Source organism: Parasteatoda tepidariorum, chromosome 9, assembly GCF_043381705.1.
Source record: "Parasteatoda tepidariorum isolate YZ-2023 chromosome 9, CAS_Ptep_4.0, whole genome shotgun sequence".
Taxonomy (NCBI): domain Eukaryota; kingdom Metazoa; phylum Arthropoda; class Arachnida; order Araneae; family Theridiidae; genus Parasteatoda; species Parasteatoda tepidariorum.
In genome coordinates, this window is record NC_092212.1 from 74,005,927 (window position 1) to 74,029,941 (window position 24,015).

General features: G+C 30.5%; 1 protein-coding gene across 2 annotated transcripts in view; it reads left to right on the plus strand.

Annotated features, from left to right (window-relative positions):
- LOC107439895 (cyclin-dependent kinase 4) overlaps nt 1-24,015 on the plus strand; it is a 176,285-nt gene that overhangs the window by 55,753 nt on the left and 96,517 nt on the right. Inside the window, exon 1 of one of the 2 annotated variants that reach the window (XM_043040233.1) lies at nt 11,491-11,510. The exons of the other annotated variant lie outside the window; for it this stretch is intronic. The gene's annotated coding sequence lies outside the window, so the exon portion shown is untranslated. Of the gene's footprint in view, nt 1-11,490; nt 11,511-24,015 lie in introns of those variants that run through there. 2 annotated transcript variants of the gene reach the window in all.

The window sequence follows — 24,015 nt, forward strand, 5'->3', positions numbered from 1 at the left end:
TGGGCAGCTATCTTAATATACTTACGGAGCACCAACTAAAAGTTTGCTGATTTTCAATACAAGTCTCTCAAGAGACGTTTGAACAGGTCGGTTAAAAAGACACCAAATAAATAAAAACGGATCAAACTACTACAGCGCCATCTTCCTTAGAATCTGAACTAAGTCCTCCGCCGGTAAAAAAAATTTTATTTGCAATTTAAAGTAGTGAAAATTAAATAAAACTAAAATAGGTAGACTCGCCCCTGGATGGGTAGACTCGCCCCGGTTTACGGTATATGATATATTAGCTCTATTTTGAATTTATATTTGTTGCAATCAAAATAGTACCTGTGATCCAAAATATCTGTTACAAAATACAATGTTCAGAAGTATCTGTTGTATGGAATATTAGCTGTAAGTAACAGATACGAAATATCCGTTATCTGAAGAATTCTCGCTTGCCATTTTCCATATAAATAACAAATCAAAAATATTTTATATGATATAACCAATTGGCAAAATGGGTCTTGGTTCGGATTTCATGTCTGCACTTTTCATCTACAATAATCAAGAGTAATAGTAAACAGTGCGCATGCGTTGCTATGGCGACAGCTGCTGTTTGATAATTTTTTTAGAATTCTTTTTTTCACTTTTGATTTCGTTATGCATTAAGTTGGTGAGTTTATTTTTGAGATATGGGACCAGAGAGATCCCATAAATACTTCTTGAGTTGTGAATAACAGAAAATTTCATCATTTGTACGATAATTTTGTTTTTATTGTTTTAATTAAGAATTAGAGAATCTAACCTACAGTTCAAACTGGTTCGTTTTCAATACTAATTCAGGAGAATGTCGCAAATGAAGAGAGTCCAAACTGATTGACACGGTCTCAAAAGTTAGAGTTGAAGCAAGAAAAAAACGATGCTAAGGCCTAAACTTACCGAAGTTGAAAGCCAAAGCCAAAGAACGTAGACGGAAATACCTTAAGCGTTACACACAAACGAAAGAACGAAAGGATTCCGTTCGCAAACGAAAGCATGAAGCCCATCCCTCACAAAAGCACCAAAGTGGTTGAGAGAATTGAACCCTACGGAAGAGTGAATGGTGACTCTCCGAAACCCTTTCATGCAAATACGAGGGCTGGGTGTTGATCACCAGTTAGGGATAAAAGGATCCATTGTCAACTTACCCAATAACTTGCACAAGACCGTAGACTGTCTTATACGCAATATAAATTATTCATTCACTATTCACGTAAAATGGAAAAAAGCCTAGCTTTCAAATCACATTTCATGTATGAACTTGTGAATACGAAATGGGTGTATGATGCAGCTTACAATCTCCATCAAACACCACTGTACCATTCCGAAAATGCTAATATTGTTCTCGATTGGCTGTTCAATGTCTATACACTCATCAAAAGAATTTACACAGAATGTGTCTGAGCTGCATTTAAATATGTCTGCGAAATTGTGTACCGAGAAGTTCAGGATTAACAGGTAAGGATGTCCAAGATGAAAACACAATAAAGTTTCTTTTCCAAAACAAAAACAAAAATTGGACAACAACCATTTTGACAATGGATAGCCTGTGATCGCAATTTTCTTCATTTTGTAGTGAATCGTATTTATATTATCTTTCATTTTTTTTATTAATAATATTTCTTTTAAAACTTGTTTCTAACAAATTATTTCCTTAAAATCATCGGTAATTCAATAGAAAAAAAAATAGTGCGTGGAATCCCTCCGCGATGAAGAAGTTAAACTTCGCATACTGCGACGTTAATTGTAGAAGAATCGGCAGTCGTAGAAGTATCGCTAGTTCTATTCAACGACTCTTTTTCCTGCTCCTCTCGCTTCCGTGCTCTGTAATCATGGTAATATTGTGCATTTTTCCCTCGTGGACCTCTTGAACCAGTGGAAGTGCTTGTGNTTTTTTTAGAATTCTTTTTTTTTTTCACTTATAATTTTGTTATGCATTAAGTTGGTGAGTTTATTTTTGAGATATGGGACCAGAGAAATCTCATAAATACTAATTCAGGTGAATTTCACAATAAAGAGAGTCCAAACTGATTGGCACAGTTCCAAAAGTTAGAGTTAAAACAAGAAAAAAACGATGCCAAGGCCTAAACCTACCGAGGCTGAAAAAGCCCAAGAACGTAGACGGGAATACCTTAAGCGTTACACACAAACGAAAAAACGAAAGGATTCCGTTCGCAAACGAAAGCATGAAGCCCATCTCTCACAAAAGCACCAAAGTGGTTGAGAGAATTGAACCCTACGGAAGAGCGAATGGTGACTCTCCGAACCCCTTTCATGCAAATACGAGAACTGGATGTTGATCACCAGTTAGGGATAAAAGGATCCATTGTCAACTTACCCAATAACTTGCACAAGACCGTAGACTGTCTTCCAAGCAATATAAATGATTCATTCACTATTCACGTAAAATGGAAAAAAGCCTAGCTTTCAAATCACATTTCATGTATGAACTTGTGAATCCGAAACGAATGTATGATGCATCTTACAATCTCCATCAAACACCACTGTACCATTCCGAAAATGTTAATATTGATCTCGATTGGCTGTTCAATGTCTATTTAGTCATCAAAAGAATTTACACAGAATGTGTTTGAGCTGCATTTAAATAAGTCCGCGAAATTGTGTACCGAGCAGTTCTGGATTAATAGGTAAAGATGTCCAAGATGAAAACACAATAAAGTTTCTTTTCCAAAAAAAAAAAAATTAGACAACAACCATTTTGACAATGGGTAACCTGTGATCGCAATTTTCTTCATTTTGTAGTGAATCGTATTTATATTATCTTTCATTTTTTTTATTAATAATATTTCTTTTAAAACGTGTTTCTAACAAATTATTTCCTTAAAATCAACGGTAATTCAGTAGAAAAAATCTTTACCTATTTAAAGGCGAATTTTGTGGGAATGGTATTAATTAGTTTGGGAGAAACGTAAGAAAATTGCCAAATTATATTAGCTCTATTTTGAATTTATATTTGTTTCAATCGTAACAGTAACAGTGATCCAAAATATCTGTTACAAAATTCAATGTTCGGAAGTATCTGTTGTATGCTGTATTTTGAATTGATATTTGTCGTAATAAAAAAAAAAGTAACAGGTACGAAATATCTGTTACACTCCATCTCGTTTTAGGAATTGAAGGTATCGAAAGAGGGCATATTTTGTTTGTAAACTAAAATCTGTGTCTGTACTAAAATGATAATAAACTAGATTTTGTATTTGTTTCCTCGTCTGAAGGTAGCAGCTGAAGACTCAAAATCAAATTTGTTGGGACGCGATTACTTCCGGGTAATCATTTTCTAAATGACTGGAAATTACTTTTTAACGAAGTTCCTCCATGTTTATACAAAAATCGTTATTATTATCAAAACAAATTTGTTAATTTTTTTTATTCTTTCGAAGGGAATTAAAAATTTAATTTTTTACTTATTGTCTAAGAGTTTTTCAACCTAATAAATTAACTGAATTTTATGGGTTCTATAGATAATTGAATTATTTTCATGTTAAGTCAGTGTGTGAAAGAACGTAATTGGTGATATTAGATTCTTGCCGAAGAATATTCGAAATATTTGTAAGATACGCTTTGATCTTTATTTATCGATATTTTATTATTTACTCGGTATTTGATTTGGATAGATCAGGAAAAACACCAGTTTTGGAAATACCGGGCAAGTGTACATCGGAAATAATAATCAGCATTCCACATGTTTTTTACTGGAAAATGTCACCGCCCTGGCCGGGATGATTGCCTGGTTGATAGGGCACTGGGCCCATGTTCAAGAGTTGTGGGTTCGATGTCAGCCGGCCGTAGTAAATGATTACTGATGCACGCTAAATCTGTCGAGACACAAAGTCCTCCATGTTCCCATAACAAATCAATACCTCTGGGGGTACTGATCCGGGAGTTTCCTTGTCTTCTGGATTGGGTTCAAAATGACAAGGCTACGGAGTTGAACATTGGAAGTCGTAAACCCAAAATTGGGTGGGCTGTTCAACGACGGATAAAATAAAATAACAGTATCAGTGATTCATCTTTATATATTGTTTTTATTGCTGTCTCCGCAAATTAAAACAATAAAATGAACCCAAATTCTTTTTTTTTCATCAAATAACCAGATACCAGTTTTTAAATCTTGCCCGCAGAATTCTCAACCATGGAGTACATGCATATTTTTTGGTGTACTAGTAAAAGTATCTATGCGAGGATATATGCTGATACAGTCAGAGCCTGCGCTTAACATTCGCCACTTAACCTAATGCGATAAAATTGTAAATTTGGCGAATAAAATTATATTTTGGCGAAAATATTGGCGAATGACTTTTTCCACTGGAAAGAAAAATAGATATTTAACTCGATAGATATTTAACTTTTTTTATTCGATCACAGTAATTTTCGGTAGATGCGCTGCTTAACCAATTAGAATTGGATACAAATAATATAAACCTGAACCAACCAAACTACAGTAAAATAATTTTCTATGGGGAAAAAATTTTTCATAAAAAATAATTAAGATTTGCATTTGGCGAAGACATTCGAAAATTGGCGAATACTTTTGATATTTAGCTAATTTACTGTTCAATAATTTGAAATCCTTAGCGCGTGGCCTGTATGGTAAAAAACCATAGATTAATTTTCTCAATAACAATATCAGTGATTTATCTTCATACGTTGTTTATATCGCTGTCTTCGGAATTCGAACAATGAAGCAAGAGCCCGCATTTTTTTTTTTTTTTTTTTTTAAATAAAACAACTAGATAAATGCTCTTAGCAACAAGCTCTATCATCAGAAAGTTTAACTCCTCTCTTTAGCAAACTCAAAGATAAGATAATAGACATGAACGTTATAAAAGAAAGAACAAAAAAAAAAAAAAATCTAATGCCATAACGTACGGTTGTTGCTTTAAGATACGAAAAAAAAATGAATGGAAAAAAACACAGGAAACGTACGTAGAACGGATTTCATTCACAAAGTTGATGGCTTCGGCGTGAATGGCCATTCCTTAATGATGTTTCTAGTCGATGGTATAAAATGACATTTTCTTTATTTAATACTAAGGAAATAATATACTAAATAGAGTGCCGACCACTTGTCTTTAGGCTATGTGTAGGTGGCGGTTTGAGCCGAATTATAGAGCAGGAAATATTTTATCATTTATTAAGTATAACCCGCTGAATTAATTTAAATGCTCTGAATTCTTGAGATAAAATTTAACCCTTTGCTTACGGAGGGTACTATAAGTAGATCAGAATGACTTCATTATGCTAAGCGCCGTAAGCAAAGAGTTAAGTAATTTCGTGGTATTGGTCTTTATTTTATTTTAATGGAAAACAATATTACAAACAAAGAAAGGGGTGATGCTTTGTGCTATCCAGACTAAGGCAAGAAATAACGTGTATAAAACACAAACGAGACTATTTAACTGGACATACTATAGTTTCAGTTCTATAAACAAGAACCTTCCTCAATGTCTAAACTTAAAAATAACATTTTGAATAAAAATAACATTTATAGAACTGAAACTGTAGTATGTCCATTTATGTACTTTTATTTGTGCTTTATTCGCGTTTTTTCTTGCCTTATTCAATATTACAACACCCATAAACATTAAAAGGGGGAAGAATTTTCTGAATTTAAATAAATTAACGGAGAAATGGTGGATGAACTTACTTTAAAACATTTATTTATCATTTTAAAGTGGTGGGCTCGTATATGTCCTGATATTCCTGATAAATTATATTTTTTACTTTTTGTCCTGATATTCCTGACTTTAGCGTGTGTTCAGAACGTTTCATTTCTATACGAATACAACATAGATACCTACTGCTCCGGATTCAACAAAATATTTTTTAAAAAAAAACTGTAAAAACTACTAACTGAAGTTCGCAGATTTTCAGTTGATTTTGCCAACTTTTTAAAATGCTCAACTGTAAATAAGTAGCGTATTACATAAGTCTTTGAATTATTTAATGTGTAAAAGTACTAAAAATCGGAATCACTAAACCAAGAATCATGCATTAAAATCCTACCATTTGAGAATATTTATCCGCTGACCGGAGCATCTCTAATTAAATATTAGAACTGTCGCCAATAGCCCACTGTGAACCTTGCTGGCTCAGGAGTAAAGCGATCGCCTCCCATAAGGTGACCCAGGTTCGATTCCAGCAATAGCTGGTCTATTCGAATTCTGTGCCGACTACAGTGCTCATGTAGAATGTCCTCAGTGGCAGGCGGATCAAGGTTTAGAGTCTCCTTGTCGTCAGTCTGACCGTGAAGGTTTTCCATCACCATGTAACGCAAGTGCGGGTTAGTTCCATCAAAACGTTCTCCCAATACTTGATCCAAGAGTTCCCTTGTTTTCTGGATTGGGTTTATAAGTTACAAGGCTACGGAGTTGAACATTAGTAGTCGTAAACCCAAAATTGTGTCAGTTGTTCAACGACGGTTATAAAATAACTCTAGTTCGACGTAAATTAAGTACCTACCTTTCTACAAATACGGAAATTGAATAATCAATCAAAACAGTTTGATTTTCGATCCAACATGTATTTATTTTAATTTATAATAATAGGAGAAAGAAAATCACTAAATTTGTTAATTGAAATTTAGGGACCGTCCATCAAATATCTAGGGGAGGGGTGGTGGACTCGTGTGAACATGGGGCTACTGTAGACACATGTAACATTTTCGTTTATTTTTCCTTTAAAATTTTCCTGTAACTTTTGCCAGAATAAAAAAACTGTGTTGTTATTTTCATGCGCAGTTATTAAACGAAATACGAGATTGGCAAATAACAAATTAAAACCTCTTAATTATAACTTTAAACTATTTATTATGGTGGAAAAGTAACTTGGTAATTTTTACTTTAATTAATACTTTAAACTATTTTTTTCATCGTTTTTAACAATAGGAAACATTAAACCATGATACTGTGAATGAATATGCTTATTACATATCTTATAGTTTTATTTTATTCTATTAGAAAAGTTAATCAATGAGTTTATAAGAATTACTGTGGGCGAGTCCACGAGACTGTGGACGCATTAATAATAATAGCCTTTTAGTAGTAGTAAATTTACATTAATTTCAGCAGAAATTTTCTTCTTTAAGTTACCACTTAAACGTTTATAAATTTAGTAAGACACGTTTATGAATCTAGTTTGCTTATGCAGATGTATATTCTTTACAAAAAACTTAAAGCAATGAAAACAAATTTATTAAATTATCGAACTTGTACGTATGTTAGCACTATTAATGATTTCTCAGAACTGTTGAAATCCTGATTCAATATTTATTTGTTTATCGAGGAGGAAGTTGTAGTTCTTAAAATATTTAAAACCATCAGCAGCATTCTAAACATTCATTTGGCGTGTACTTAGATCAGACTCTCTTCAGAGGAATGTTTTTTTTTCTTAACTTGCAACAGAGTATAGTTCTGAAATTGATTTTGGTGCAGTCATTAACTGAAAATGAATAAAATAAGTTGAATTGTGGCATTCGAAAAAGAACTCTTATAAACGTTGAGAATAGTTATCAAAGAATTTTGAAGTTCGTCCTATTCGTTCATTCTATTTTGAATTATGAAGTTCGACGAGAAAAACTGATTTTATAAATTTTGTCCTTTCTTTTTTTACTATAATTTTACGTAAAAATAACAAAAATTTCAAAGAAATTTTGATTTCAAAAATTATTACTAATTTAAAAAATTAATACTCTCGGAACCCCTATGGCTCTTCCGCGGAACTCCAGGGTTCCGAGGAACACCCTTTAGAAACTGCTGTTCTAGATTTTTCAAAAATTAATACTAACTTAAAAAATTTAAACTCCCGGAACCCCTATGGCCCTTTAGCGGAACCTCTGGGTTCCATGGAACCCTTTTAGCAACAGCTGATGTAGATCTTATGTGCGGATTTCGACATAACACTTCAAAAAAAATTTATCGAATAACTAAGTAACTTGGTGATGCTCACTACCTTCTTATCTAACAATCCGATTCTTAATTATAAAGTAAGCGATTTTATCTATTGATTATATTATAGCGTGACTTTAGTTTTGTTAATTTTGGCAGCTACAAATCAGACGCAAACATCTCTTAATTGGCAAACATTTTTTTCCTCATGAAAATTTAACATTGTTTTTGCAATTATTATTTTATTATTGTTACTTCTGTGTCGACTTAGCCAATCATATTTTAAATATCAAGCATAGGGGAAAATGTGAAAGAAGAAAGCTCAAGAATTTGTTCCATTACCTTTTATTAATTTTTATTAATTAAAAAAAAAACAATTTATGAAGTTATTTTGTAAAACTTCGCAATAATTATAAGAATTGAAACTTGAATTGTTTTGTGATACACAATCCAGCTGTTTAAATGGGGAGGAGCTTAAGCTAGTTTGTATAGTTATGGTGCTGCCATCTATTATATATTTTACAAACAACAAACGGACCTGAGAATTCATAACTATTTCTTCGTTAGAATATCAATATATTAGTTAAGTTTAGATATTTTAAGATAATAAGGTACAAAAAAGCTGTTATATTAATTCTTAATTGATAGTTATAATTTTTTAAAGCTATATTTTTTGTCATGTACCGTTAACGGGCGAGCGGCATGCTAACATAACAAATCAAAACTTTTACAACATTAAGTATTTTTTTAAAAATAATTTAGTAATCAATATTTAATTATATTTTCTGTAATTTTTTTAATAAACACTAATCAACACAATTTAGTAATAACCACTTTATTGTGCCGTCGTTATTTATCATATGGAAAGTAACAATAATAATAAAAAAGGGTTATGTTATGTCTTTATAATTTTATAGTGTTCCATTTATGTTTAATTAGCCTTTTGAAGCCCTTAATAGCTATAATTTAGAAATATTAATTGAATTTCAGGATTAAATTCCAACAAAAGACTTTATTTTTCACAAAACGAAATTTAAGTTATAATTTATTTTTAAAATTTTGAATAGAATAATTTCTTTTAGGAATCTATATTATTGCTTTTCTGTATGCATGACTATAAAACTCTTCGAAAAAAATTTTTTTCCCTTTTATTTCCCACGAATTCAACTTTTTTTTCGAAATTGAATTTTTCCCACATGTAATATTTTTTGTTGCATTTTTCAATTTGTTTTTATGCGAAAATTTTTAAAAATCATGGATTCTTATGTCTAACGTAAGCATTCCTCATTCCCCATCAGATGCTTACGTAATTTTTGAACGGCTTCTTTTGAACTAAACCCCTGAATTAAATATTAGTCAAGTTATTAAACGTATTAAATAATTTTTGAAACAAAATTAAACAATTGAAAGTGACAAAAAAAAACTTTTATAGTACTTATACAAACAGCAGACAAAACATGTTTGGTCTGATTCATGGTTTCATAAACATCAACTCTTGAGAGAAGCTGCATTAAACAATAGAAAGATGTAGGGCGTGGCCATTCCATCAGTGGGCGGTGCGTAGGAGTTGCGGCTACAGAAGGTCATGTTTGCCTAACATTTTGATACAGTTTGTTGTCTTCCCTCTTGCAAGAATGTTAATCGACAGTGACTCATATTTTACTTATTTAATAAAAACCTTTAACACATCTGATGTTTTTTTTTTTTTTTTTTTTTTTTTTTTTTTTTTTTTTTTTTTTTTTTTTNTTTTTTTTTTTTTTTGGTATTGCTCGGGAGACTTTTTCAACTCGTATTTGCTTAAGATTTATATTCTAAATGTTTTACTTTATTTCTTTAATTCGAAATTATCTTTAAGGCTGTTTTTCAAAGGTTTTACCACCATATTTCTTTTTTTTTTTTGAGGAATAATATGTTATTTTTCATAGTTGTTATGAGTTTGGAATATTAGATCAAGTTTAGCCTATCTTTAGTTAGCGCTTTCTTTGTTTATTTTGAATATGGGGCAGGAAGTCAATATTTAAAAGTTTTTAAAAAATGAAAAAGCGTTTGTTGTCTAATTTTTTAATATTTAAAACCTTACTCTTACTTACTGCATTGTTTGGGCTCATTAAAATTTGCAAAATAGTGAAAATAAGACATTGATTTTGATAATTTTCATCTATCTGGAAAAATATCGCCAAATTGGCGATATTTTAAAAGAGTTTAATAACTTTTTAAAAAAAAATTTTATTTTTCCGTTTTGAAGCCCCGATAATTCTTTGCTGCATGATTGCATATATAATTTAAAATTATAGCTTTGCTTCAAGGAAAAGGCTGGCATTTAAGAATTGAAATATCTTGAATTCCAAAAAAGTTTCAAAATGAAAAGAAAAATTTCAAAATCTCATCACAAAATATGCCTATAATGGAAAGAAAAAACATGAAAAAAGTGCCTAAAATAAAAAGAAAAATTTCAAAATCTTATCACGAAATATGCTTATAATGAAAAGAAAAAACATTAAAAGAAATTCTAAAATGAAAAGATAAATTTTAAATTCTCATCACAAAATATGCCTTTGATGAAAAGAAAAAACCTGAAAAAAATACCTAAAATAAAAAGAAAAATTTCAAAATCTCTCAAAATATGCCTGTAATGAATAAAAAAAACCTAAAAAAAATGCCTAAAATAGAAATAAAGAACCTGAAAAAGATGCCTTTGAGGCAAAAGAAAAAGTTTAAAATCTCAAAATATGCCTGTAAAGAAAAGATGAATTCCAAGTTGAAAAAAAAATGCTTAAAATGAAAAGAAAGATTCCAAAATCTCAAAAAATATTTTAAAATAAAAAAAAAATTCCAAAAATCTCATAAAATGAAAATAAATTCCCAAAATCTAACAAAATGTCATAAAATAAAATAAAAATTCTCAGAAAATGTCTTAAACTAAAAAAACTCAAATGCCATAATATTTAAAAAATATCCCAACAATTCAAATACTATAAAATGAAAAAAGTATATCAAAATATTTCCAAAAATGAAAATAAACATCTCAAAAAATGCCCCAAAGTGAAAAAAAAAAAAAATTCCGAAATCTTTAAAAAATATCCTCGAAGAAAAATAATCTCAAAAACGAAAAATAATCTCAAAAACGAAACTGAAACTGTTTTTTAAAATCTCAAAAACGACCTGAAATGAAAAACCGAATTCTCAAAAAATGGCCATAAAAAAAACTCTTTTAAAGTGCAAAAGAAATCAACAATTCCAAAAAAAGAAAAAAAAAAATTGGCGTCATCAAAATATATATATATTCACACATTTTTTCCCCGCCTAAAACATTTTTAGCTGAAATGATACAAGAAATTCAAAAGATAGGGAACTTGATGCGTGACACAGTAAAAGCTACAAAAAAAATTTAAAAAAAAAAACTTCAACAGTTTCAGTTTCAATATTGATAAGACATATGTTTCCTTATCGTCAGCATTTTTTTAACTATTCATTTCTGTGCAAGAACATGCTCATACCAGTCTTTTTTTAATTTCGTAATTAATGAAAATTAATTTTGTTTTTACGTTGACTCCTCAGTGTTCAAGTCAAAAGTAAAATCAGGTAAAAAGAAATGTTTAAAAAATTGTGGTTAAATTATATAAACTTAAATGATTGCTTTAAAAGAGTTGTTATATTGTAGCTTGAATTTTTTTTAGTAGTCATTTTTAAACTATTGTTATAATTGAATTATAGATATTATATTCTAATCTGTTGTAATAAATTTCTCAATTTAATTGCGTTATTTTTGTACTCAGAACATTCTTATTAATTGTAGATGACTAGAAATACTTTGTTTTGTTTAACATTTAATTATCAAATAATAAAAAAAAAACAGTATTGCTGCAGCATATGAACAGTATTATGTAAAAACTCGTGAGAAAAAAGTTATTACTTTTTATGCAATACTAAACATTTATTTTAAATATATGCTTGTGTTAAAATAAAAATAGCTTCTAAAAAATGTTTTTTTTTTTTTGGAAGGGAGGTAGGAGTGTTGACATTTAAGTTAAAATGATGTTGAAAATATTCTAATTTCAGTAGTTATTATTTGCGAAATCTGGAAATAAGCCAGTTAAAAGTAATATTACAGTAATCAATTTTTAAACACTTGAAGGTAAAGAATTTTAATTTCAATTTTAGGAAATTGAATAGAAATTGACACTGTCCCATGTATTTGAAGATTCTTGATTTCAAATCAGCTCTAAACATTTTTTGTTCTGGAAACATGTTTTTAGAAACTATTTGCATAACATATAAATTAATATTAATTAACAATTAGTTCATGCATGATTTTAGCTTCGTTAATGGCAACTGGTGTAGAAGATTATTTCGATTTTTAATTTCTTTACAAGAAAATGGATGTTAATTGTTTTGTTATTAAGAAAATGAAATATGCATTTTCTTGTAAAAATACATTTTTCTATCATAATTAATTATTTCGTTTCTTTTATATTTCTATTGTTTTAATATTATAGTTTATATTATATCTAAAGCAGAAAATTTTTTTAAAAAAAATTTTAAACTCCTTTAATATATATTTTATTACTTCTTGTCTTATTACAGGGTTCTCGCGGGCCTTGCAAATTTTAAAAATTGGTAACGAAAATTAAACAAATGTCGATAATTTAATCTATGTAACCGACACTAAAAATTACTTTCCAAAGAAAGTTTATGTGCATGAAAATTATAGCTTCTAAACTACTTAACGACAAAGTGGTACATTAAAATAAGAAATGTCTTCTAGCATTGACCTAAATTTACTTTCACTATTAAAATTTTACAAGGACTGCAGGAACCCTGTATTAATTTAATATTTAATTAAAAGAAATATAGCTTTGAAAACTTTGAATTACGGTTTGTAAGTTTTCAACGATATTAAAGACGCGTGAGCTAATTGTAATTTTATTCTTGAAATAAGTTTCAACAGGGTGCGTAGCATTTTTAAAAAGTGCTTAAAGGTGCTTATTTTTTATTTACGATTTTTAAAAGCCCTCTAAGGTGCTTTTTTAATTCGGGGTTTGTAAAAAGTGCTTAATTTTCTTTCTTTTAAGAAGAGATTTTTTTGCCGTGTCGATTGTTGATTTAAATTACAAAAAATGCATGATTATCACAATTTTCTCTGCAATATTTATTAGAAACTAGTTATTTTATTGTGATTATTTAAAGTTTTCAAAAATGTTTATGAATTTTATTGATTTTATGTTCATACATTAAGAACTTTAAACGATAGAAAAAAAGAATAATTATTATTACTGCACAGATCCTAATTGTGAATGTTTTGGAGAGTAATTAAAAGTATTTTTTGAGTGCTTAAAAAGTACTTAATAGGTGCTTATTTTTTGTTGCACAATCTGGCTACGCACACGATTCAAGGAAGTTATTTTTGGGGTGGAAGATGGTGCAAAGTTACCATAAAAAGTAATATATATGTAAATCCCCCAAGTGGTGCTCAATGACTTCAACATGACCCAGAAGACAAGAAAACTCGTCCGATGGACGAAATGAAACATCTGTAATTTGGTTACATTCAAATTTAGTGGTTCAAAAAAAGTGTTCATTTACATATAAACCTTTCTATCTTTGCATATAAACTACTGTTGCTTAATTATAATAAAATAAACAACACCTATAAATGCTTTGTAGATGCTATTTCTTCATTAAAAAAGTAAAACACAAATCTATAACGAACTAATAGGTAATTAAAGCTGATAATAAATTTATCTTATTCAAGCACTTTAATGTAAACTAGATTGTCCTGCAGTTTACCCTTTTAATCAAACGAAGGCTATTGACCGATCATATGCCAATCAATATGGATTTCTGATGTTCTAAAAAGTAAATGGTAGATATATTTTCTTCAAACATTTACATCTTTTTTTTTGTTCTTCTTTCGCCGCCAACCAGACTGCCGGCGACTTTTTGCTGTGGTTCAAAGTCTAGTTCCAATGTTAGGACTCGATAGCATAAAAAAGCTATTCCTATTGCGGAAGCGGCTCTTTTTAAGGTATTTGGCTAGTAGATTTCTGTCGCCTTGGCATTAAGGATGTTATGTCGGGCGTTTTTTTTTTTTCTTTCCCTTTGTGATTATCTACATTAATATTTATTAATTTTCCAATTCATTTTTCAGTGGAGTCATTTAACTCTATACTTGTATTAATTTAATCAACTTTTACCCATTGTTTTCTCTTTTCAAACTATCAGGTAAACAAGACTTCGATCTTCTATTTTAGTTTATTACAGTATTGGTTCAACACATCTGGTTTGCGTAGTATCATTTACGTTTGGCGCAGTATAACCAATTCCGGCCGCTGTTCATTTGAACATAGCCATCAACTTAATACAATTTAGACGAGTGGAAAAATTTCGGAGCTGACACTTTCATTTACTATATAGACCAAAACTGTCTTGTGAAGTAGTCCCACACTGGACTGATCGTAAAGACACGGTTCCCAGTAGAACACCGAAGTTAAGCATCACTGGCTGTGGTCAGTAAGCGGGTGGGTGACCACTTTGATCAGCCTGCGTAGGGACAGAGGATGCGCGGCATCGATCCTCGTTAAACTGTAAAGTGCGCGACTTCGAGCACAGATCGTCGGGCTCCCAAAGCAGGGGAGCCATCCCCTCTGCAGAGGATCAAAATTGCGTTGGCATGTCTTCGGATCATCCTCAGGGATGTTTCCCAGACCGTCGCCAATAGCCCATTGTGCAGCTCTAGTGCGACGTAAATTAACTACAACTGCAACAGCGACGTAAATAAAGTACCTACCACCTCCTTGTGAATTATTATCGAAACAGTTTTATTTTTTTAACATAGTTAATTAAAATACCTGTTATAAAGTAACAGGTATTGGNGAGTTATCGCTATTTTTGTGATTTTTCCTTAATTTATGATAACCAGTGTATATAGACCAAAACTGTCTTGTGAAGTAGTCCCACGCTGGACTGATCGTAAAGACACGGTTCCCAGTAGAACACCGAAGTTAAGCATCACTGGCTGTGGTCAGTAAGCGGGTGGGTGACCGCTTTGATCAGCCTGCGTAGGGACAGAGGATGCACGGTATCGATCCTCGTTAAACTGTAAAGTGCGCGACTTCGAGCACAGGTCGTCGGGCTCCCAAAGCAGGGGAGCCATCCCCCTGCAGAGGATCAAAATTGCGTTGGCCATGTCTTCGGATCATCCTCAGGGATGTTTCCCAGACCGTCGCCAATAGCCCATTGTGCAGCTCTAGTGCGACGTAAATTAACTACAACTGCAACAACGACGTAAATAAAGTACCTACCACCTCCTTGTGAATTATTATCGAAACAATTTTATTTTTTTTACATAGTTAATTAAAATACCTGTTATAAAGTAACAGGTATTGGTAAAAAAATTCTAAAATATGTTATTTCTCTTGATTGGCTCGTTAGAAAATGTATTAGCAAGAGTTGAGATGCGTTCCTCGGTAAAAATTTAGCAGATCCCCAATGAGCGTTCTATTGCATTAAATGTAAATACCGTATCCTCCGTTATTGGCTGAACTGTATTTCAATGTTACTTTCAGTAACATTAAACTTACAGTAAAAACAAAATATTTAACGATCTCTAGATCAATGGTTCGGAACCCTAGGGTTCCATGGAAAAACACATGGGTTCCACTATTTGGGATTTTTTTAACCAGTATTAATTAGATTTAAATCTTAGATCCATAATGTATTTTGCATGGAATTATTTTGGTGAAATGCCGATGAAGAAAAAAGTATCAAATTTTTTTTTTTAAATTCTGTAATATAAAACTTCGTGAGTATTTCTAGTCAATCTTTCCAATTCAAAATAAAATAACCCAATTCATGAATAAAAGATTGTTTCTCTGAATATCATTTTCAATGTTTACAGTAGTTCTTTTTTAAAAACCATAAAACAACTTATTTAATTCAATTTCAGCTTATGAGTGCCCTAAAAACCAATTCAAGTATTTTATTTCTTGTTGTTAAATATTTTTGAAATAAGTGGTAATAATTTTTTTTTTTTTTTACTATATTCGCATTTTTATTTATATAATTTGGGTTCCGCCAAGCGCAGTTCGATCTGTTAGGGTTCCATAGCTAAAAGATACTGGGAATCGCTGCTGTAGCTTACAAATCGCGCTAGCGTTTTCATTCAGTTGTGCTGACATTTTTTTAACCTGTGAGAAAACATTGATAATTTTAAAAAAGTAACTAGAGTATGTGTTTGCTTTTTTTTTCCTTCTTTACTTGTTTTTAAACCTCTCGAGTTGAGCCGTAGTGGCACAGGGAATAGAGCTCTCGCCTCCCAATGACCCGGGTTCGAATACCAACGAGGGTTGGTCGGTACGAATTCCGCATCCGACTCGCACTGACCACAATGCTGACGTAAAAATATCCTTAGTGGTAAAGACGAATCATGGGTTAGAGTCCCCTTGCGGTCAGGTTAACCGCCTGAGGGTTTCGTTGTTTTTCTCTCCAATAAAGTAGCCCGGGTTCGAATTCCAACGATGGCTGGTCGATACGAATTCCGCACCCGTCTCGCACCGACCACAACACTGAAATTACGTAAAAATATCCTTAGTGGTAGACGGATAATGGGCTAGAGTCCTCTTATTGCCAGGCTAACTGTGGGAGGCTTTCGTAGTTTTTCTCTCCATTTAACGCAAATGTGGGTTAGTTCAATCAAAAATTCTTCCGCGAAGGCAAATTTCCCTCTATACTTCATTCAGGGGTTCTCTTGTCTTCTGGATCGGGTTCAAATTTGCAAGGCTACGGAGTGGAGCATCGGTAGTTGTAAGCTCAAATTTTGATCGGCTGTTCAACGTCGGTTATGAAATAATAATTTTAAAAAATCCCTCTCTCATTAAGAACTAAAAAAAGTAATTGGAATCTGATTCCGAAAAACTGTCATTTTTTGTATCGATTTTTCCTCATTACACATCCGATATATATTTTTTTCGATTAATCATTTAATCTCGATACACTAAATTTTGGCCTGTGCGAGTGACATAATACTAGTTGTAGGATCCATTTCAAGGCCGCTTCCTTATATGGTCATTCAACTTCCCTTTACTAGTCACCAATCTTTCATTCATAATATTTTTCTAAGACCGGATGTGAACTTACAACTTTTACTCACTACGACGGAAAAGCTACGCGTGCGCGGGCTTCCGGTATGCTATGAAAGTGGTGGAGGGGACTAGTGGGCCTCGGTGTTAATTTCAAGGGAACAAAAGAACATTTCGAATCGGGGGGGAGGGAATGATGTCAAAAGAATGATTCAAAATGCCCTTCAAATTACTGGACTTACAAGGAAATAATTCCTTTTTTTTTTCCTCGCCATAAATATATGTTGCCGTGTAAGCATGAAATGAGTGATCTGTTAAAGTGCCTAAAATGATTTCATTTCTGAAATTAGATAGGTAACCTGCACGTTACCTATATCGCACTCGTTAAAGTGAAAATAAAAGCTTTTCTGAAACAACTGTGCGATTTCATTAACTTTATGCCTCAATGCAGACATTAACCCTTGAAAACCCCAATTTAAATTATATGATTTTCTGATTATTATTATTGTTATTACATTTATAAGGTCTCAACTAATAGGATTTTTCTACAATGCTTCAAATACTTATTTTTTACAGGGTTTCAAGCAATAGTATTTTTTATACAGCTTCAATTAATAGTATTTTTTTTATAAGGTTTCAAGTAATAGTAGTTTTTATAAGGTTTCAAGCAATAGTATTTTTTTTAATACAATTTCAAGTAATTGTATTTTTTTAAATTAAATTTCAAGTAGCAATATTTTTTTATTGGATTTCAAGTAATAATATTTTTTTATTGGATTTCAAGTAATAATATTTTATAAGGTTTAAAGTAATAGTATTTTTTATGAGATTTCAAGTAATAGTATTTTTTTTATATAAGGTTTCGAGTAATAGTATTTTTTATGAGATTTCAAGTAATTGTATTTTTTTTATAAGGTTTCAAGTAATAGTATTTTCTATAAGATTTCAACTATTAGTATTTTTCTATAAAGCTACAGCTATTTATTTTTTTATTTGGTTTCAAGCAATAGTACTTTTTTATACAATTTCAAGTAATAGCGTTTTTTTTTTTATAAGCCTTCACGTCATAGTATTTTTATATTGGATTTCAAGTAATAGTATTTTATAAGGTTTCAAGCAATAGTATTTTTATAAGGTTTCACGTCATAGTATTTTTTAAAACTAAATTTTAAGTAATAGTATTTTTATAAGATGATAATATTTTTATAAGGTAATACAATTTCAAGTAATAGTGTTTTTTTATAAGGTTTCAAGTAATAATATTTTTATTGGATTTCAAGTAATAGTATTTTATAAGGTTTCAAGTAATAATATTTTTTATAAGATTTCAACTAACAGTATTTGTCTATAAAGGTTCAAGTACTTATTTTTATAAGGTTTCAGGCAATAGTATTAACTCAGACTGATACTGTTTTTATAAGAATAAAGTATTAAAATGCTAAATATAATATTTACGCTTTAATTACAAGCATAAGTATATTTTGTTTTCTAATTATAAAAAACAGTCAAATAGTTACTAAAAAATCTGTAAAATTGTTGGAATTATATTTGTGCTAAATTATAAAATCCAAAAAAGTAGTTCGAAATTTTTTTTCTCATTCATATACTCTGGATATCTCAAAGTTGAAGAGACGCTAAAAAAATTTCGAGTTATCGAGATTTCGAGATAAGTTCAGAACTAAATATGTTCTTAAAAGTAGAAAAATATATTCTAAAATATTACTCTAAAAAGTAGAGGCATGAAACATAAGAATAACTACTACTAAATATGTATGTAATGATAGTTGACTATAAGTCTAAATACAACAATGATTATTTTTAAAAGTTAGACAAAAATAATTATGTGTTAAATTGAAAAGAATTGATTTACCATGGAATTTCATAATGATTTTTGTGAAAAAATTTATTTTCTATTTCGATGAAAATTCGGCATAGCTAGATTTTGAGAAGAAACCCATCAACATAGGTTTACAAATTAACATAAGGTGGATATGTAATACCAAGGGAAAAAATATTTTTTTGACATAACAAGGTTTTCGCGATGTATCGGGAGTATAGTGTGTAACATCTTTCACTTATTTTGAACTAAAATAAGTAAGGGGATAAATATGTTTATTGCAAATTCTGCTTCAAAAGGTTAAATCAGTCCTTAGATATCATTTTCTTAAAAACAATATCTAATTTCGTTCTAATAAATATTTAATTTCATTTAATTCTGGTCAATGGTTGCTAAATTTGAAAATGCTAATTCGAAAAGTCAACGACTGCTAAATTCTAAAATACCGGTTTCAAAATTCATATAATTATATCAGATATCATTTTCTTAAAATCGATATCTAATTTCGTTCGAATAAATAATTTTATTAAATTTTGGTCAACGGTTGCTAAATTTGAAAATGCTAAATTCGAAAAGACAACGGGTGCTAAATTCTTTCTAAACCGGTTGCTAAATTCATGTAATTATATCAAATATTATTCGATATCTTTTTCTTAAAATTAATATCTAATTTCGTTCGAATAAATATTTAATTTCATTAAATTCTTGTCAACGGTTGCTAAATTTGAAAATGCTAAATTCGGAAAGTCAACGGGTGCTAAATTCTTTAAAAAAATCGGTTGCTAAATTCATGTAATTATATCAGATATTATTCGATATCATTTTCTTAAAATCAATATCTAATTTCGTTCGAATAAATATTTAATTTCATTAAATTCTGGTCAACTATAGCTAAATTTGAAAATGCTAAATTCGAAAAGTCAGCGGGTGCTAAATTCTTACAAAAACCGGTTTCTAAATTCATATAATTATATCAGATATTATTCGATATCTTTTTCTTAAAATTAATATCTACTTTCGTTCGAATAAATATTTAATTTCATTAAATACTGGTCAACGGTTGCTAAATTAGAAAATGTTAATGAGGTGATGTTTTTCCGGTGTTCTTTTTTCTTTGTTCTACTTGGCCAATTTAGGCTTAGCATTATTAATCACGTTCTAAAATGAAGTGGGCATTAAAAGTTTTATTTAACGAGCCTTGTTGATTGAAAATTTCCAGTGACTGTCCTTGTGGTCTTTTGTTGACAGAAACTAACCTCGTTACTCTTACAACATTCTGTAAACCGGAACTCTCGCTTGTTTTTGGAAGCTATAAAATTCTTTTACTAATACACTCATTGTAAATTTCCAACGTGTCTATTAAACAAGGATGCAGCAAACTACCAAGAAACATGTCCAATAAACTTGACACCCCACGATGGCCGAAGAATTAGGATTTATTCTTCATAGCCAGTGGTAGCAGAGGCCCGTTTTACGAGTTTCGATTCTGTTTAAAAATATCCTCTTTTTGTTTTTAACTTCTTAAGCGTTTCTACTTCCAAAAATCACCTGTCGCGTTCTGCATTCTAAGTTCTTCATTAAAGTGTGGAATTATTAGATGGGCGGGTTAAGGTGATAACTGCGTATTATGTAAGCGGTGTATCATGCGTTTTAAAAAAGTGAAACCGTGCATTTTTCCGTTTTGTAACATTGTAAGAACAGTTTTTTTTTTCACGATGTTAACGTCCTTATTATAGATACGTAGCGCTGAAAGATAGAACCTTCTTTGTACGAGAATTATAATGGCGTATTCGACCTTTAAAATACACTGTGATAAGAAAGAAAAGCAACCGCAGCTAGAGGCTCTGTTAATACTTATGTTTTTAACACTTCTCAATGCTTAGAACGAGATAACTCGTCTTTAGAAACTCCTTGCATTCGGGACCAGCTAGTATGTCTGTTTAAATTATAGATATGTGGTAAACAACATTGTTTTAATTGAATAATTTATTAAAGTTTTAGAGCATTAACTTTGCAACCACTAGAAAAAAATATGTTCCGAAGCTACGGAAATCTGTAGTTTTTGGGCGGTATGCTTTGCAATTAAAAAAAAAGGAATTTATTCAATGCAATATTAACTATTCACTATATATAATATGGCTTTCTGACTTTTAATTTATCCATTTAAATTATTGATATGAAACGGTGGAGGAAATTTTGGAGCATTAACTTTGCAACCACTAGAAAAAATATTTTCCGAAACTACGGAAATCTGTAGTTGTTGGGCGGTATGCTTTGCAATTAAAAAAAAGGAGTTTGTTCAATGCAATATTAACTAATATTCACTATATATAATATGACTTTTAATATATCTGTTTAAATTATTGTTATGTAGTGGTGGACTAAATTCTTTTAATTGTATAATTTTAGTGCATTAACTTCGCAACCTCTAGAGCAAATATTTTCTGGAGCTAAGGACATTCTGTGGTTTTTAGGCGATATTTTTGTAGTTAAAAAAAGATAGGAATTTGCTCAATGCAACATTAACTATTCACTATATATAATATGGCTTTCTGACTTTTAATTTATCCATTTAAATTATTGATATGAAGCGGTGGAGGAAATTTTGGAGCATTAACTTTGCAACCACTAGACAAAATATTTTCCGAAACTACGGAAATCTGTAGTTGTTGGGCGGTATGCTTTACAGTTAAAAAAATAAAGGAATTTGTTCAATGCAACATTAACTAATATTCACTATATATAATATGACTTTTAATATATCTGTTTAAATTACCGACAGTGGTAGACTAATTCTTTTAATTGTGTAATTTATACAAATTTTAGAGCATTAACTTTGCAACCTCTAAAACAAATATTTTCTGAAACTAAGGAAATTCTGTGGTTGTTGGGCGGTATACGTTGTAGTTGGAAAAAGAAGGAGTTTGTTCAACGTAACATTAACTAATATTCACTATCATTGAGTATGACTTTCTGACTTTTAATATATCTGTTTAAATTATAGATATGTGGTGGACGAAATTCTTTTAATTGAATAATTTATTAAAATTTTAGAGCATAAACTTTGCAACCAGTAGAAAAAATATTTTCCGAAACTACGGAATTTGTGCGAAAATCTGTAGTTGTTGGGCGGTATGCTTTGTAGTTAAAAAAATAAAGGAGTTTGTTCAATGCAACATTAACTAATATTCACTATATATAATATGACTTTTAATACATCTGTTTAAATTATTGATATGTTGTGGTGGACGAAATTCTTTTAATTGTATAATTTATTAAAATTTTAAAGCATAAATTTTTGCAACCTCTAGAACAAATATTTTCTGAAAATAAGGAAATTCTGTGGTTATTGGGCGGTATGCGTTGTAGTTGGAAAAAAAAGGAGTTTGTTCAATGCAACATTAACCAATATTCACTATCATTGAATATGACTTTCTGACTTCTGTATCTGTTTAAATTATGCATAATTTATTAAAATTTTAAAACATTAACTTCGCAACCACTACAAAAGATATTTTCTGAAACTACGGAAATTCCTTTTTTTGTTGTGCGGAATGCTTTATAATTAAAAAAATAAGGGAGTTCGTTCGATGCAACATTAAATAATATACACTAGCATAGAGTAACAAGAAGCATAAATAGTTTTAATACGACGTGTTTTTTAAACAAAACAATTCTGGGTTAGATGCAACTAAAAAGGTTGACTTTCATCTCTTTTCCTCAGAAGCAACAGTAATTTTAACTCTTAAATACAGTTTCATGCATCGATCTGTGTTTTTTTTGCTGCAATTCAACGGTTTTTTCTAATAGAATGCTTTCTGGCATTTGTTATTTTACATCTGCTTGTGCTTTAAAGCGCCTTTGGCGAAATACACAAGTTCAAAAACGGACAATCGCTCTAGCAGGTGAAAGTGTTGGCTTGTATTGAACTTCTGAAATTCGAAACAATCTCTTCCATGTTAGTTGGGTCTTTTTTACACCTGGTGCCGGTTTACCATTCGTTAGTTTACCGTTCTTGTTTTGGTAGTTTCTATCTGTAATCAAAGAATAAGTTATTTTCTTCAAAAGAAACATCTTGCTTTTTTTTGTAATTGCTGCGGATAACTTTGGAATACTATTCAGGGTTTTAACTTCAATTGTAAGTTCTTTTTTTACTTTAGTTTATGTTTTATATTCATTTCAATAAATCTATTTATCAAATAAATTACAATCTGTATGAAAAGTTTCATGTAACCAAAATTTTATTCTCTTAAGTTGTTTAGAGTAGAAATGTCTTAAAATTTATTTTCCATAAATCAATGCTGCATTGATGTTGCTGTTTCTGCGCTAGCATTTAATTTTTAAACTATTCCCATTCATTTGTTTTAAACTTATTATTTTGTATTCAGAATTGTATGTTTTTCTTAGTTTATTAGTATTATTTAACAAATAAATATCTTGATTTTAATTACGTAAAGGTTTTGTTCGTCGTGTATTCTTTCTAGCAAAACAAATCAGTTTCTAGTAGTATGTTATGTTGCAACGCAGTGAAGTGAAGAAAAACATTCACCTAAATTTGAATCACCTAAATTGGCAGAAATAACCGTGTTAACAATAAATAAATTTTAATAAATTCATAAACATCATACAATTATAAAATAGCTATGGTTTTATTTGAATTAAAAGTTCAATAAATTAATCAATAAATAAACTGTTCGGTATCAGGAAAGATGGTACCTTGGTCTAGGAGTTTTAAAAAAAAACATTCGTATTATATAGTTGGGTACCTGCAACTCAAGAAGACCGCTAAAATCAAATGGTTGTGTATAAACAAAGACAGCGTGGTAATGTTACAGCTATTAGGCTTAGCTGGTTGGACGCTGAATTAATTTTCAGATCAGATTTGATTGGATTCTTGCAAGTTCTAACCTGATTGGCTGAAGTATTGCATAAAAAATACCGCGTTTCTGCAGCCTATCAGGCTCGACACCCAAGCGTGACATGCCGTCACTTGCAAGTACCCAATTATAAAATTATTGTTTTATTTAAAAGTTAAAAATAAATTAACCGTATATAATCTTGAAGTTTGTATCTTTGTCCTGGAGTTTAATTAACCATTCTGCACATATACGCAGTATGGTGTGCATTAAATCTGTCGTGGTTGACATCCTCCTGCTGGTAGAATATTATTGTC